Source organism: Anarrhichthys ocellatus, unplaced genomic scaffold (assembly GCF_004355925.1).
Source record: "Anarrhichthys ocellatus isolate YVR2014 unplaced genomic scaffold, GSC_Weel_1.0 scaffold11, whole genome shotgun sequence".
In the NCBI taxonomy this organism is placed as follows: domain Eukaryota; kingdom Metazoa; phylum Chordata; class Actinopteri; order Perciformes; family Anarhichadidae; genus Anarrhichthys; species Anarrhichthys ocellatus.
This window is the reverse complement of record NW_022280041.1, coordinates 10,864,309-10,869,917: the sequence shown is the minus strand read 5'-3', so window position 1 is coordinate 10,869,917 and position 5,609 is coordinate 10,864,309. Positions and strand designations below refer to the sequence as shown.

The following is a 5,609-nucleotide window of genomic DNA, read 5'->3' as shown; positions in this document are numbered from 1 at the left end:
ACACACACACACACACACACACACACACACACACACACACACACACAACCACAACCTCAAACATATAATCGACACGTAGAGGCGGTTTCCTGAACATGGATTACACCACGACTCGGCCTGAACCGTCGCGTCGGAGCATCTCCGTCTCCGTTGAGAATGGTTCTCAATTTAGTCTAGGATTAAATGCAGCCCTAGTCAAAGTTTGGAAAGGGATTAGGATTAAGCTGGGGCCTAGGACAACAGCCCCTGCAGACACTGTGACACCGACCTCGGCTTGTCAAAGACGACGCAAAGCCAAAGGCGGGCACGCACAGCTCGGCCGGGTGACTCACCAAAAGCACGGCCACACGCCGCCATAGTGTGAACCGCCACAGCTATTTAGCCCAAGAGCACCTCTCGCGCCGTACGATGGTGTTTTAATAGCAAGGTAATGAACCGTCAATTTGTTGCCGAAAATGACTGAAAGGGTAAACGCACGCGAAGATGTTTGGAGCTATTTTTAGTAAGTGTGCTGATCATGTACCCTGCGTTTCTTGATTTGGCACACACCCCGCTGCTAGGTGGTGAATGTCAAAGCATGCTGAACAGCATCTAAACCCAGGATGAGTCTGTGGGACAGGGGGCGAGGTTGGAAGTGATGCCGTGCAGCAGAGGGTTCTGGGAAAGATTCACTGATGGCATTCGGTCTCATTAAATCAGATGCTATTAAAGGAAATGGCATTTTGTATGGATTGTTATGCATCGCTGTAATTATCTTTGTGTCTGGCGCCCTCCCCGTACCCCTCTGTACCCCCTCCAACAAAGTCCCTCCCTGCCTTCCTCTCCCTCGCTCCTCTCCAGCCAATCCCGCGCTTCGGCTGGATCACAGACTTGCGTCGCCATAGCAACAGCTGACGTGGAAAGTAACTGCCCAAAAAAAAAAAAGAAAGTTTTCTGTACGAGCGTGTCTGCGAGAGCACACGCGTATGTGCATCTGTGTCTGATGAAATCCTCCCCAGCATTCGGTACACCCATTTTTCTGAAAAACACATCTTTCAATGACCTCATCCTCCATCCATCTATCCAATTAATACTCAGGCGGCCGCACTGGTCTCTCATTATTTCTCTCTTTCAGCACCCCCCCCCCACACACTCACTCCACCGTTAGTCAATCCGCTCCAAATTGATTTTGTTATCTGTCTAATTCCATATCGCCGCCGCGTGAGGCTGATGTGTTGGTGTTGCGGAGGGGCTGCTGGGAAATGAGATGCAGGACTAGAGGAACAAAGAGACGGCGAGGTCCACAGACACAGAGCGGTGAAGTGTAACGGGGGAGGATGACATCATTGTTTCAGGACAAAGTTGCAGCCACAGGAGTCATGCGGCACTGACTTGGCCCTCCCTGTTTTCTGCACATGACTGTACATACGTCGAGGTGTCAGTCCGTCTGTGCGTGTGTCTACTGGTTTGTTTGTGTACAGTGTTTGTTTTCCTAAAAAGCTGACCCGCAAATGTGAGGATCTGAAGAAGTACAGCAATGTGCATTGTAATTGTATGCATGCATTATTTATGCACGTCGCCTACATATATTATTATGATGCTGTAGGCACTATTCTGTAACTTATCTAGACGTAACGAGGTAATGCACTCCAAAAAACGTCAAATCTTAAGTACAAGTAAGTAAATCCAAAGTATATTTGTCTAATTACTTGTCAAAATAGCTCATAACACTCTAAATAACCAGCAATAATGAGATACAGGGACTTGTTTTGAGACAATGCATCTTGAATATCTTGTTAAGTGAAAAACACTTCTTACTACTACTGAGAATTACAGGCTTATTATGACAACACGCCCTAATAATGAAGAATAGCTCAAAATTAGCTTTCCCGGCTAATTTCAAGATCTCTTTTTATCTTGAAATTCTAAATATTACATCTTATTTCCAGAAATCTTACCAAGCAAATTTTACCTTGTTCCATTAACAGATTTAAAAAAAACATTAAATTAAAATTTGTACTTGCGTTAATTTAAACACCCTGTATTCATTGCATTTTTTACTTACTTTTGAAGTGTGCTCATTTTTATGACTGAATTATTGATTCACCTCCAGTCTACAAAAAGATGACATCATCAAATCATTTGTGGAAGTGGATCTAGTCACCGTGACGTTACCCATTGGTCTGTGGTCTACAGTTTTGAAGCCTAGAGTTCGTCACTTTTGCCGTCGCCATCTTGCAACCAGAAGTGACACGAGAGGGCGGAGCTACGTACAACCGATTGCTGAATAAGACATTTTTAAGGAAACAAATAACAAATAACTTTCCTGAACTGAAAACACACTGTGAAAAGGTTAAAGTTGTAAGAAGAAAACATGGCCAACTCCCAGACCAGACAACACTGTGGTAGAGATCTGTCAATCACAAGGTAGCCCCGCCCTAAAGCAAACCCTGCTTTATGGTCTATTTTGCTCTAAATGGACCATCATTAACTAAATGATGATCAAGTTGTATTTAGGAAGGCTTTAAACGTCATGTTCACAATGTTTACTGAGGTAATAAATCAGATGAGAAGTAGAGTCATTTTCTCATAGACTTCTATACAACCAGACTTATTTTTGCAATCAGAGGAGTCGTCCTCTGACGGCCATCAGAAAGAATGCAAGTTTAAGGCACTTCAACATAGGCTTCATATTTCAGAAGGTTGTCCAACTAACAATCCAAAGCCCAAATATGTTCAGTTTGCTATGATAGAAAACAGAGAAAAGTAGCACAGCCTCAATTATTGCTGTAAATTAATGTTCTGTCAGCAACTAATCAATAAATCGACCAGTCCTCTCAGCTCTCACGTCTACACATGTTGTGCATGAGTGCATGCAGCTTCTCCCTCTATTCATCCGGCTGTGGGAACTCTACCACCTGTGCCTTCTTTCAACAACATGGCTGCCTGGCAGGACAGCCATAATAACCCGTCGCCATGGCGAGATGGAGGGGAGCGGGGAGTGAATGGAGGCGTCCCGCCGAGTCCGCTGACACCGTGTCACTCAAATACAAAGGTGACTCCTGGAGGAGGGAAGATCAGGGCCGAGAGGGGCGAAAGCTCCACAGAGAGAAAGACACAGACTCCTTCCTTTGTTTGCCGCATTGTCTGCCTGCTCGCTCCCTTCCTCTGTCACCTCACCTTGCCGTCCTCCCCCTTACTAGCAGTCAGCGACCTCTCTCTTTCTCCGTCTCCTTTGTGGCCTTGCCCCCTTCTCACTCCCCATTCACTTCCCTTTGTCTGGCAGGCATCTACTTAGAAGCGATCAATCATCCTTCTCTTCCCTCCACCTACAGCCTTGCTCCCTTTCCTGGGCTACCTTTCCCTCCATCACTCCTCCCTCTCGTTCCTTCTCTCCATTACTATCAAAATGGTTGCTGTGGAAACAGTTTATTTGGAAATGGCGGGAGGGAAATTATTCCGGAGCTTTTGTCCATTTTGATAGTGCCGTGTGCACGAGAGCCGCACATGCTCCTGTCTAGGTGTGTATGCGAGTGTGTGTTTCACATCTGAAGAGCTTTATTTGTACCAAACCCCTGTTACAGACATAGTTACCATAGCTACAGCCAGTGAGGACCACTGACACAATGACACAGTGGCCATGGCAACCCCAGGATCAGTGGTGGGTGATATGATAATTCGTGGACGAGGCATCTGACACATTACGGGCACATGAATATGCTGAAGCGCTGGAGAGCTGGCCCGTCGCTGGTAATCCACGAGACAAAGAATACTCTGCTGCAACCCAGGGTGACCAGCCCTAACAATAGCTCCTCTGGATAAGCCGGAACAAGAGGATGCAGACCAGGCTGCTACTCTGCAGCAAGGGGGTCGCCGCAGAATTCAACCGACACAAATCGATATCCTGATGAATCGAGGATTCAAGGCAGAAGTCCCCCATTGATTTGGGGCCAGCAACCCATTCCTGAGGCCACTCTGCCTCCACATGCCACACGATAGCACGTAAACATCCGCGCCATCGGCTGTGACAGCTCTCAGATGGTCTGCCGATTCCGCGGCATGGTAATGGAATCCAGCAGCAGGACTATTTTACAAGCGGCGTCCCATCGATAAATCACCTCCTCCAAGGTCTGCTTTAATTCAATCCAGTGTAATCTAATTTTATTGGTATGTGCTGTAGCTTCTTGCAATGTCATCTGTCACAAACCATCCAATAAAAGCCCGGGGCCTTGACCTCCGAGAGCAAAGTAATATTCATACAGAGCCCCTCGCCAACATCGCCACCACTGCATCCTGGGGCTTTGGAGAGGAGGCTTCTCTGTTGATAGCAAACACACTTAAGGCCTGGAGAGCAAAGTGAGAGGGGTGATAGTAAATCTGGGTGGGGTATGGTAGAATTTCATATTTTAAAGCATTGGGATAACATTAGAAAAAATACAGATTGTCTAATGCAGTGGTTCTCCACCTTTTCAAGTCTTTTTCGGCTTGAAATACTCCATGATATATCTTGATCATGAGTTAATATACAGTATTATCTTAGGCAACACTGCGCTTCCAATTTTGTGTCGACACTTTTGTCCCTTTCCTGTTTCAACATGACAACGACCCTTATGCACAAAGCCAAATTGGTTTTTCCCAGTTTGGTGTGGAAGAACTGGACTGGCCCGCACAGAGCCCCGACCTATTACCCAACGCCAGAGCTGGAGCTCACTAACGCTCTTGTGGCTGAATGGGAGCGAATCCATGCAGCCAGGTTCCAAAAGAGAGACGAAGAGCGGAGCCTGTTACAGCTGCACATTAATGCCCACGGTCCACATATTCTCAGCCGTGTAGAACATCTTCCATCAACTTATAATGACAAGATGTGAACCGGGTGAAGCCTGATGTGGAGTTACGGTTAGCCTCGAGGGCATAGTGTTAGTCTTTGCCGAAATAATGCATCTGAATAACAAGGGTTATAATGACTGGATTTCCAGATTATTACCGCAAAGAGATGGCTCACTCATTATTTGCAGTCTGCAGCAATTTAGCCCGCAGGCTGTTATATTACATGCACTGTGGTAACCGATGTAGCTGGACGGCTGACCCTAATGTTGTTATCGTAAAGGGAAGATGGATGGAGCAAAGTCGAATCTCCCCCTCTCTGTCCCTGTAGAGGAGCCGAAAACTGGGAGAGCGGAGAAATTAAGTGACATCATCAGCGTCAGCCACATTCCTGCGGAGGGAGGGGGCGAGGGGGAGGACGGGGGGGGGGGGGCTGGACAGAGGAGGCGGAGGAGAATGTCCCAAAACGTTTGAGGTTACAGGACCTCCCCCATCCCCTTAAACACACATTCAACAAAAATGCACCCATTCTCCCCCCCCTCAGCTTGTGTGCGTGCATGTTTTTACAGTGCACGTTCGTGTGTGTGTCTCCGTGTGTGTTACAGTACATGGGCTCCTCTTCCTCATCATGTGCTCCCTGTTTTAATTCATGTGCCTCTCCTCCTGTCCCCTCCCCCACACCTCCCCCTCCCCTTCTTCTCTTTCTCTCTCCACCGACCAGAGGAATGCAAGAACCACATCTGGAACTTATTAGAGAGCAAGAGAGAGAGAGAGAGAGAGAGAGAGAGAGAGAGAGAGAGAGAGAG

The 5,609-nt window shown here is 47.0% G+C and overlaps 1 protein-coding gene across 3 annotated transcripts in view; it reads right to left on the bottom strand.

Annotated features, from left to right (window-relative positions):
- The window catches only part of kirrel1a (kirre like nephrin family adhesion molecule 1a), a 26,363-nt gene that overhangs the window by 15,831 nt on the left and 4,923 nt on the right, over window positions 1-5,609 (bottom strand). The window lies entirely within an intron of this gene.